This window comes from Sapajus apella, unplaced genomic scaffold (assembly GCF_009761245.1).
Source record: "Sapajus apella isolate SASKATOON/1434 unplaced genomic scaffold, GSC_monkey_1.0 scaffold25, whole genome shotgun sequence".
In the NCBI taxonomy this organism is placed as follows: Eukaryota; Metazoa; Chordata; class Mammalia; order Primates; family Cebidae; genus Sapajus; species Sapajus apella.
Window position 1 is genome coordinate 12450117 of NW_022436965.1, and position 12422 is coordinate 12462538.

Here is a 12422-nt window from a genome sequence, read left to right on the forward strand (position 1 = left end):
AAACCTGTACATGAATGTTTATAGTAGCATTATTCATAATAGCTAAAAAACCCAAATGTCCTACTGAGTGAATAAACAAAGTACGGAATATCTATACAACAGAATCTTATTCAGCCAAAAAAAAAAAAAAAAAAAGTACTAATTCATGTTAAAACATGATGAACCTTGAAACCATTATGGTGAAAGAACCCAGTCACAAAAAGCCACACATTTTACAATTCTGTGTATTGAAATGTCCAGAAATGGCACATTTAGGGGAATCAGGAAGCAGATCAGTGGTTACCTAGGGTTGAGAGTAGGCATTAACTACAAACAGATTCAAAGGAATTTGTGGAAATGATGGAAATGTTCTAAAACTGGATTGAAGTGATGGCTATACAACTTTATAAATTTACTAAAAATCAGTGAATTGTACAACTACAGTGAGTGAATTTTATAGTACATAAATTACACCTCAATAAAGTTGCTTAACAAAAAAAGATATACAGAGTATTATGTTTCAAACAACAACAATAACAAAAATCATTCCCTAATCTCTGTTGTAACATTATCTATCTGAGATTCTGAGTAACTCATTTAATCCTCACAACAAACTAACAAGTTGAAATCTATTATTATCTTCATATCTCTAACCAGGGAACTGAGACACAGAGATTAAGTAATATATTATTCAGCTGTTAAATGGGATGACCAGAATTAGAACTCCTATTTATCTGATTTCAAATAATAAAAATTGATAGGCACTTCATTTGTTTACAAAATGCAAAAGCATTTTCTCTAGGGATCAATTTTTTAAATTTTGAGGTTTTAAAGTAAATAAATTCTTTAGACACCTAAAAGATCACAAATATTTGGGCAGTGATGTAGAAAGAACACATCATCGAAGTCAGAAGAACTAGGCTGATGAACCTTAGGTGAAAATGAGAGAACTAAACTACAGTATCTTTAAAGGCCCTTTCAAATTTTGTTCCACAAAATGAAATGTCTTCCAAAGAAAATTGAGAAAATTTTCACCACTGGTTCTTCACAGCTTTAGCAATTTAGTCACTAGCGCAATCATTTCCTCTCTCTTAATTTTTTATATTTAGAGGTAATGCTCTTTATCTGGCTCTCTCTTTTTCTACTAGTCATTTACAGTAAACTTCTACTCTTTAAAAACAAATTAACGGCCAGGCGCGGTGGCTCAAGCCTGTAATCCCAGCACTTTGGGAGGCCGAGGCGGGTGGATCATGAGGTCAAGAGATCGAGACCATCCTGGTCAACATGGTGAAACCCCGTCTCTACTAAAAATACAAAAAATTAGCTGGGCATGGTGGCGCGTGCCTGTAATCCCAGCTACTCAGGAGGCTGAGGCAGGAGAATTGCCTGAACCCAGGAGGCGGAGGTTGCGGTGAGCCGAGATCGCGCCATTGCACTCCAGCCTGGGTAACAAGAGCGAAACTCCGTCTCAAAAAAAATAATAATAATAAATAAAATAAAATAAAATAAAAACAAATTAACAATGACAAAATTCAACTGAAATGATGTACAGTTCTCCTGATCAGAGAAAGAGGGGGAAATATATCTATGGGCTATGGGAGTATATATATGAAAAGTCTAGATTTTAGAATAAGTTTGGAGAAAACAAAAGCAAATATACTAAAGGTGATCTTTTAAAAATCACCACTAGAGGAATACATCTCCAGCCTAAAACTAACGAAGTTATAAAATGTAATGTTAACTTCATTTCCTTTGTAAGCCTTGAGTTTTCTTTCTATCAGGTAATTCTCTCAAATACAAGGTTTCAAAAAAGATAGGCTTTTCCCAGATAATTTATCCCTGAAATTTTAAAAATCAGAGAAAACACTATCAATGATAAAGGAATGATGTATTATGATTACTTACTATAAAAAACGGCAAAGAGTTAATGCTCTTCTTGCTATTCTCACAGGAAAAAAGAGAATTACAATTACCATTTTCTTGTGCCTTTAAATGCTTCTATTTCAGAATAGAAAATATTTTTTCCTGCTGCCTAATTTTTAACAGGCCATGTATTTCTCTAAAACTCAAGAATAATTCAAAGCCAAGAGAAAACATTGAACTTACTATACTATCATTAAGAAGTACTGGATAATAACAAATATTAGAAGGAATGCTACTTAAAAACCAGGAATAACCTTTGGTAAGTCTCTATCTTCAAGCCATTGTGACACATTTGACACATTCTGGAAATATTAAAATTAATCATTATAGGTTGACTCAACCTGTTTGTGGGTCACAATATGATTGAGGCAAAAGTAGCTACAAAATAAAGGACAAAGAATTAGACAGCAATCCTACCTTAAGTATCTCAGAAAGAAAGACAGTATTAATCTAGCTGCTCTAAGTGGGTGTTTGGTTCCCTTGTGCTGAAGGCCAGGCCTCAAACCACTGATTGAGTCAGTTTTACTCAGAGAAGTCATGAGGCAGCAGACTGGACGTGACAGCATGCTATGTAATGAATGACACACCCTGTTTCTGAGCACAAACCTGAAGCATTAGAACAATGTTAATAAAAGTCATTTACAGGAATTGAATGAATGTCCCTACTCCCTTCTTATCTTCCCATTCCCCATCATCTCCCATGGAATATGAAGAACAACTTCCAAACAGTAGTGCAAGTAGGAATCTGAAAAAGGCAGCTAAGTTGTAAAATGTACTCACTCTTCAGCTTTCCCACATTTTTATTTGAATAGGTTTCAGAAATAAGTGACAGAATTTTAATAAACTATTCAACGTAATTACCTGTGCATGATTAAAAGTGTTTTTTAAAAGATAATGACTGAAAGAATGGTGTTTCTTTAAATCTTACTCATGTAGAGTGCAAATGCACAGTGCACAGCCCATCTCAGCTGCTCAGTGTTATGCAACAAGATGGCCAGAGTGTAGAATCCTGATTATGCCAGTCGGGATTGCCTTGCTGTGCCAACCTAGTCAAATAAATAGATGAATATTTCTACTTAATAGCACTTATTTACTGTCTACAACCTTAAAACATATACATTATATATCTTTACGTGTGTTTGAGACTTGTCATCACAACTAGACAACAGGCTATTTGAGGGCAGGAACCACGTCTTCTGCCTTCTGATATTAAGTATAGGCTTATAACACAGGTTCCAGAGCCATATCACCAGGTTTCAAATCCAAACTCTGCCACCAACTTTGTGACCTTGGCCAAGATACTTATCCTCCCTATGTCTCAGTTTTCTTATTTGCAAAATAGAGGTAACAGCATACGACTGCTGTAAAAATTATACAAATAATAAGTTCCAAGTACCTAAAAAGTGTCTGGCACATAGTAAGCATTATAAAATATCAGTTATTATAACTATCTGTATCCCTACAATGCCCAGCACCAACCTTTGATCCTTAGGTAGGTGTCCAAGTATCTGCCAACTGGCCAAATATATGTACAACTGTATCAGCAATATAATTTCTCTCACTGTCACCATATAATGTATGAAAAATGAATTCTGCTATTCTAGAATATCTTCTTTAATTCTTCAAGATGGTTCATGCAAATAGTCTAAAATGTAGGATTATATACCCCTACTTTTCAATCTAATTGAAAAGGAACTGAAAGATAACAAAACAAATTCTTCACCTGTTTGTTCTGCATCTGTTTGACAGTCCCAGCTACTAAGTGCGAGAAAGCAGGAAACCTTGTCAATGTAATTTTAAGCTGCTTAGAATATCACATCCATTATCAGAATACAGGAAAGCATACTGTTATTCTTCTGAAAAATAATTAAGCTCTTAATTTCAATAGCAAAAAATAAAATACCATAATTGTAAGCTTTTTGAGGCCCTCACCAGAAGCAGATGCTGGCACTGCATTTCCTGTATAGCCTGAAGAATGCTGGGACAATTAAACTTTTCTTTATGAACTACCCAGCCTCAGGTATTCCTTTATACCAATGTAAAATGGACTAATATAGTAAGCATACATTCTATGTTGCATATGAAAAGATGCCATTCCAATGTCCTAGAAAATAATTTAGTGAACAAAATTTTAAATAAGTAGTAAAATATATTCTCAACAATCACCACCAGTCAGATACTTCAATTTCTCATAAAATATAAAGCAAAAATGATCTGAAATGGAAAACATTTACTAAACATATGCCACAGGAATTGGCCAAAATGCTGCATATTTGCTAGAGGAAATAAGATTGAAGGAAGCATTTTGAGTGACTAGATTTCCTTAACATGCTTTTTCTAATTGATGTTTGGGCATTAATTCTTCCAGGATATTTCAATGACTGCCAATTTGTGAGAACCTAAAAAGGATAGGAGATAATTTCTCAAAGTCTGAGATAAAACATTTTCAAACCCAAGTTTTTTACCTCACTATAACACTTCTTTGGTGCTGAATTAATAGAAAAAAAAAAAAAGGCTCATGGAGAAAGGTGAAATTTTCCACATTTTAAAAGTTAACCCATTTTAATAAAGCTGACTAAAAAAGTATTGTTTCTTTTAAAAAACCAAATCAACTGATAGAGGCTGGTCATAAAATTAGAGTCTCTCCCAAAAGGAAGGCAGGGCAATTCCAAAAGATAGGCTGTTGTCTCATACCACATATGTCTAATAGGGTATCATACATAAAACACAAATAACATTTTCTTATTAAAAATCTTACTAAAGCTGTTGAAAGAAAACTTATGTTTAATCAAAATATCTTTGCAAAATAAACATCCTAATAAAAGAGTAACCTAACAGTAAAAAACCACAACTTACTAAGCTACTTGTTTATGAAAATATTTGCCTCTTGTCCACTAAACTCTTATCCATAGAGAATATGCACTGCAAACTAAATTATATTTTAGAAAACATTTTTCTAAGTCAGAGTTTCTCAACCTAGGTACTCTTAATATTTAGGACAGGATAAGACTTTGTTATGAGGGGCACCATGCACTGTAGAATCTTTAGCAGTACTCTGGCCTTCACCCACAGGATACCAGTGGTTCCCCTCCCCCAACCCCAGTTGAGACAACAAAAAAGGTCTGCAGACTTTGTCAAATATCCCTTGGAGGGCAAAATCCCTTTAGTCTGAGAACTACCACTCTAAGGATTAAACAGCTTTGACAGAACTTCAAACTCTCTCCTATTCTTTCTATGTAAAATTTAATAAAAATTAGCTACCACTTCTTCCAGTGATTTTCCAATTTCATGCCCAAAACCCTTGAGTTCTTAGGAAATGCCTCAGGAACACCTATGAGGTGTGTAAGGTCTACTTTCATTTTCTGGAGTTCTAGGTATTTCCTTTGGGTGAGGGAGAAGTTTGGAAATCCTGACATAGATAAGAATGTCACTAATAGTGTATTTTGGGCCAGGCAAGACGGCTCATGCCTGTAATACCAACACTTTAGAAGGCCGAAGCACAAGGATCACTTGAGCTCAGGAGTTTAAGACTAGACTAGGCAACATGACAAAACCCTACCTCTATAACAAATATAAAAATTAGCAGGGCATCATGGCATGCACCTGTAGTCCCAGCTACTCTGAAAGCTGAGGCAGGAGGATCAATTGAGCCCAAGAGGTTAAGGCTACAGTGAGCCATGATTGCACCACTGAATTCCAGCCTGGGTGACAGAAAAAACAACAAAAATACTACATTTTATACAACACTGAATTTAAACCTCACATTTTTTTATGTCCTTTCTCTTTATTTTTTAATTCAGGACCAATTTCAGAAAACATCTGGAATAGCTCTAGGAGGAAAGGACAGTAAAATGGGACCACAAGGCAAGTTTGAACATGTAGCTTATCTATATTTCCCTAGCTCAACAGGAACCGTAAATGCATTTTTAGAAGCATTACAGTACTTTCTACTCTGATTAAACAAAAATTAGATGTTCAAAGACCTAAATTATAAAATTCAAAGCCAAGTTTCCTCCTCAGGAGAAACTAATAAATGAAATAAATGCTGTAATTATGTGCTAGCTTTGTTTTAAACCTCCAAATTCATTCTATTCATAAACTGAAAACAGATACTCTTGCTCTCCCCGCCTTCAAAGATCTCATAATTTAATCATCTTAAACAGAAAAGCAATATGTATAACATGTTGAATGTTCTAAGTCAGGAGATGTCAACTTTTAATGTACATCCAGGTTACCTGGGTGCTTGTTAAATACAATTTGTAGGCAGTTCTCAGATATTCTGACTGGTGAGAGATGGAAGAAAAAACAGCCTGAGGATATGAATTTTTAACAAGAATTCCAGGTGATTTTTAAATAGATGATCTGAAAGACTCATTTTATAAGATACTGTTAATAAGCTGAATTTGGCACACACACTATATAGTATTATGAACTGCTAGCCTTTTCTATCTGTATACTATACCATACTTGATATTACCACTAGTCTCTGGTCAACTCATCTAAGATCTAAAAATAAATTTTAAATACTATACAATTAAAATCATCCAGAGTAGTGTGGAAAGTAAATATTACAGATTCATTTTATGACGAATAGCTAGGCTATAAAATTTGACACATCCAAACCATTAATCTTTCCCTTGTGAAAAAAAAAAAACATTTATCCCAGCTATAATTTTATATATTACAAGGCATTCCAGAAAAACAAAAACATTACTGCTTATGAAAATCCTAGCTCCCTGATAAAGGTTTTCATGCACCACAAACATACTTGGCTCTAACAAACAGTAAGTACAGTCAGTTCATGAATCAGTCTTTTTTTTTTTTTTCCTGGACACACATTAAGTTGATGTGCTAGGATGCAAACAGATAGATGACTTCTTGTGTCATTTCTGAAATCCAGTCCTTATTACTGCATTCCTACTATAGTCTGAACACCTGAAAATACTTCAGCAAAGGGCCATGTCAATTTCATCTTCCCCGTTTCTAATCCAAACACAGTTAAAGCAGACAGCATCATTTTCTTTTTGAATTAATGTGTATCCCCAAACACTCAATTTTTTCCACTCCAATGTTGGCTTTATAAGACACATAAACAATCCCATTCTTGTCATATTTTTTCTTATACCAGACAAAAATCAGACCAGTGACAAAGTATACTGCTGTTTTTACATTTCACCTAACATTCCAAACTGATTTTAATGCACATTTCATGAATCTTAGGCTGGTGGTACATTCAGTCATTGATTATTTCAGCAGTAACAACAAGAGTCAGCTCCATGGATTCCATGCTTCTTTGAAAAGACTCAGCATGTCCTTTGTTTTCAAGATACAGAATACCATAAATAAAAACGAGGCATTCTAACAATGACTTGGTCCTACAGCCAGGCTGAACTCTTAAAGAGCCTCCAAAAAAAACCAGAAAAGAGTTACCACAAAGACTAAAACCAAAAATGAGGTGATGTCAACGAAAAATGGCAAAGGAAAAAAGTGGGGATAGATTTTTGTTTATTTGTTCTTGTTTTAAGCTATACACAGAGTAACATGAAAGAAACACAGAAAGGTTCAGGGTTGGGGGAAAACAGTGTAATAACAAACGGACCAGGCATGGTGGCTCATGCCTATAATCCCAGCACTTCGGAAGGTCAGGAAATTCAAGACAAGCCTGGCCAACATGGCAAAACCCCAGCTCTACTAAAAATACAAAACTTAGCCAGGCATGGTGATGCGCACCTGTAATCCTAGCTACTCAGGAGGCTGAAGCAGGAGAACCACTTGAATCCACGAGATGGAGGCTGCAGTGAGCCAAGATTGCACCACTGCACTCCAGCCTGGGCAACAGAGCAACCCTCCAAGTCCCCCACTCCCACGCCAAAAAAGAAAACAAAAAAGATGAAGAGAAAGTAAAAATACTTGATTTCTATTAGAAGAGAGGTAGAGAGGTCAAACACACTGGATTAGTCTCTAACTGAGCAAATCACAAACTATTTTAGCCTCAGTTTCTTCATCTATATATAACCTTGTATATTTCACAAAGTTGCTATGAGGAACATTGAGGAAAATGTATATCATGCATATCCAAATAATACATAAATACAAGTTTCTAATATCTTAGTGAACAAAATACATATTTAAAGGAAACATTAAGGTAAAACTGGAACAAGAGATAAGAAAATTTATTCACGAAACCTCTGAAGGTGATCTTACAAAAAGAAAATGTTGTGCCAATTTTCATAAAGCAGTTGGGGTAGATTTCAGAAGCTTAAAACCAGTAAGTCTGATGATACCTGAAAAACTTGAAAATGTATTATGAAAACTTGAGGAAAAGGAAATTACTGGGCCCCTGCAACGGATTCTCTAAAACAGGGGTCTCCAAACTCTGGTTCCTGTTAGGAACTGGGCCACACAGGAGGGGACAGCCAGCAGGCAAGCAAGCAGGAGCAAAGCTTCATCTGTATTTACAGCTGTTCCCCATCGCTCATATTACCACCTGAGCTCCACCTCCTGTCAGATCAGCGGCAGCGTTAGATTCTCATAGGAGCACCAACCCTAACGTGAACTTCACATGCAAAAAATCTAGGTTGTGTGCCCTTTATGAGAATCTAATGCCTGATGATCTGAGATGGAGCTGAGGTAGTGAGGCTAGCGCTGAGGAGTGGCTACAAATACAGGTTAACATTAGGAGAGATGTTTGACTACACAGAGACCATAAAAAATCAACTGCTTGCAGACTCATATCAAAACCCTATCAGTGAATGGCAAGTGACAATTAAGCTGCATCTAGTGGCAGGCTTTGTAGTGGCAGTGAGTTGGTGTACTTCAACTGTACAGCTGCATCTGGTGGCGGGCTTTAAGTCAGCATCCAATGCTTGTTTTAGTCTGCATATGGCCCATCATTATTTTATTTACCACTTCCATCCACACCTCTTTCCTGCAGTGTGCACTTGTCTCAGTCACAGTTTTGGTAAGCCTAACCATAGCCAAAATGAGTAAAAAATAAACATTACTGGAGAGCTTCTTTGAAAACAGGAAAAGACCCAATGGTGAAACAGCAGGAGACTCTAAGACTGCCAACAAAAAGAAACCTGCACTTAAAAGAAAATACCAAGAGTCCTACTTAAATTACGAGTTCATTGCAACAGGCGACTCACATTCTCCAAGCCACTTTGTATATTTGGTGACTAGCTATCAAACGAAGCCATGAAACCTTCAAAACTGCTTTGCCACATGGAGACCAAGTGTCCTGCATTAAAAGACAAGCCTTTGGAGTTTTTCAAAAGAAAAAAATGTGACTATCAAGTACAGATTCCATTATCGAAGGCCAGCACGTCATCAAATGTGTCTGCACTGAGAGCATCATTCTTAGTAGCTAACAACATTGCTAAAGCTGAGAAACCGTTTACTACCGATGAAGAGTTGATCCTGTCTGCTGCTAAGGACAATTGTTGTGAACTTTTAGGAGAGGCTGCAGTTCAAAGGATGGCATGTATTCCTCTTTTGGTTGGCACCATAACTAGACGAATTGATGAAATAGTAGAAGATATTGAGGCACAACTGTTAGAGAGGATTAATGAGTCACCATGGTACACAATCCAGATTGACAAGTCTACCGATGTTGACAACAAGGCAACAGTGCTTATTTTTGTGCTATATGTTTTTCAGGAGGATATGCATGGAAATGTTATGTGCACTTCTGTTGCCAACCAACACTACAGCTGCAGAACTATTCAAGTCTTTGAATGATTACGTATTAGGAAAACTGAACTGGTCATTTTGTGTTGGTATATGCAAGGATGGAGTGGCTGCCATGACTGGACAGGTTTCTGGTTTCACCACTTGGGTCAAAGAGGTCACTTCTGAATGTTGAGTCTATGCACTGTGTCATCCATAGAGAAATGCTGGCTAGCTGAAAAATGTCACCTGAACTTAACTTTTGCAGGACGTGATTAAAATTATCAACCACATTAAAGTACATGCCCTTATCACATCTGTTCATGCAGCTCTATGAGGGGATGGATGCAGAACACATGAGTCTTCTCTTATACACAGAAGTGAGATGGCTTTCTAAAGGTAGATCCCTGGCCAGAGTTTTTGAGTTATGAGAGCTGCTCCAGAGATTTCTCTTAGAAAAACAGTCACCAGTGGCAGCATATTTCAGTGACACATAATGGGTCACAAAACTTGCTCACTTAGCCAGGCACAGTGGCTCATGCCCATAATCCCAGCACTTTGAAAGGCCGAGATGGGTGGATCACCTGAGGTCAGGAATTCGAGACCAGCCTGGCCAATATGGTGAAACTTCATCTCTGCTAAAAACACAAAAATTAGCTGGGCGTGGTGGCAGGTACCTGTAATCCCAGCTACTTGAGAGGCTGAGACAGAAGAATCACTTGAACTGGGAGGCAGAGGTTGCGGTGAGCTGAGATGGCATCATGGCACGGTAGCCTGGGCAACAAGAGCAAAACTCCTCACTTGTGGGATATATTCTATCTGCTCAACAAACTCAATCCGTCATTTCGGGAGGGAATGACAGCTGTGTTCAAGTCAGCAGATAAAATGGCTACATTCAAAGCCAAACTGGAATTATGGGGGCAATGAGTAAACATTGGGATTTCTGAAATGTTTCAAACATTAACAAAGATTTTGAAAGAGACTAAGCTAGGGCCTTCTTTTTCTCAGCTGGTGCATGATCACCTGTCTCAGCTTTCAAAAGAATGTAAGCATTACCTCCCAACAACAAAAGACCCCCAAACTGGGAAGGAATAGATCCACAACCCATTTATGAATAAGCCAGGTGAATTGACTTTGCCCATGCTAGAATAGGATCAACTGCTTGAGACAGCAAATGACGGTGGCCTTAAAAGTATGTTTGAGACAACTTCAAATTTCCATTCCTCTTGATTAAAATCAAGGCAGAATATTCTGAGATTGTCACAAAAGCTCTGAAAAGCCTGGTTCCATTTCCAACTTCCTATCTTTGTGAAGTAGGGTTTTCTGCAGTGACAGCAACCAAAACCAGATTACAGACTAGACAGAACACACACAACATACTTTGTGTGTCAGTGTCTCCCCTCATCCCCAGATGAGACTGTCTAGTTGCAGGACAACAAGCTCAGGGCTTCCACTGATTTTACATTATGGTGAGTAGTATAATCATTTCATTATATATTGCAATGTAATAACAACAGAAATAAAATACATAATAAATATAATGATCTTGAATTGTCCCCACCCATCCCCTCCCCATCCATGGATGAAAGGTTTCTTCCATGAAACCAGTCCCTGGTGCCAAAAAGATTGGGAACCACTGCTAAAACACGTTAAAAGAACATGAAAGAATATATATAATATATATATATATATTTTTTTTTTTTTTTTTTTTTTTAGAAAAAAACACAGCTTTTATTGTTCTCAACACCAGCGGCAGTGTACTCCATAGGACAGGGGAGTGAGGTCTGTTGACTGACAGGGATAGGTGGCTGCTACTTGCCGGCGATAAGCGGGTTCCGCAGGACCACGATGACTGAGTCCCCGTGCAGGAACATCTTGGAGATGTAGCGGTCTTTGTTGACTGGCTTGGACTTCTTCTTGTCCTTGCCACTCTTGGGTACCTCAGTCCACATCTCCTTCACGTTCTCCAGCACCATGTTGCAGTGCCTATCGAAGGCCTTCACGCGGCCCAGGAGTTTCTTATTGTTGCGGCAGTTGATGAGCACTTGGGTGTTGTTTTTGACGGACTGAGTGAGCACAGAGTGGACCCGTGTTAAATTCCTCCTCCTCTCGCTTCTGCAGCTCCTCCGGAGTCATCTCACTCTTGGGCTTGTTGAGGAGGTTCATGTTGGTCACTAAGCCCTCGGTTCACTCATATATGTTTTTGAGAAGGAGTCTTGCTCCTATCACCTAGGCTGGAGTACAATGGCGCAAGCTCAGCTAACTGCAACCTCCACCTCCCAGGTTCAAGCGAGTCTCCTGCCTCAACCTCCCAAGTAGCTGGGATTATAGGCGCCCGTCACCATGTCCAGCTAATTTTTTGTATTTAGTAGAGATGGGGTTTCACCCGGTTGGCCAGACTGGTCTCGAATTCCTGACTTCAGGTGATCCACCCATCTTAGCAGTGCTGGGATTACAGGTGTGAGCCACCACGCTTGGCCAAGAATATTATTATATTCCATCTTGGTCTATTTGGGCTACTATAACAAAATACCTTAGACTGCATAATTTACAAATAATAGAAATTTATTTCTCACATTTCTGGAGGCCTGGAAGTCCAAGATGAAGGCCCCAGCAGATTCAGTGTCTGGTGAAGGTTCACTTTCTGCTTCATGGATGGTGCTTCTTGCTGCATTCTCACATGGCAGAAAAGTCCAAACAGCTAGCTCCCTTGCACCCCTTTTATAAGGCACTAATCCCATTCAAAAGGATTAAGTCACCCTCATGACTTAATCACCTCCTAAAGGCCCCACCTCTTAACACATTGGTGATTAACTTTCAACATATGAATTTGGGAGGGACACTAGCATTCA

General features: G+C 37.9%; 1 protein-coding gene and 1 pseudogene across 5 annotated transcripts in view; both read right to left on the reverse strand.

Annotated features, from left to right (window-relative positions):
- Positions 1-12422, reverse strand: part of RASAL2 (RAS protein activator like 2) — a 371400-nt gene that overhangs the window by 334949 nt on the left and 24029 nt on the right. The window lies entirely within an intron of this gene.
- Positions 11289-11751, reverse strand: LOC116560097 (annotated as a pseudogene). The gene has a single exon (XR_004272783.1). The product of XR_004272783.1 is annotated as a small nuclear ribonucleoprotein Sm D2 pseudogene (transcript).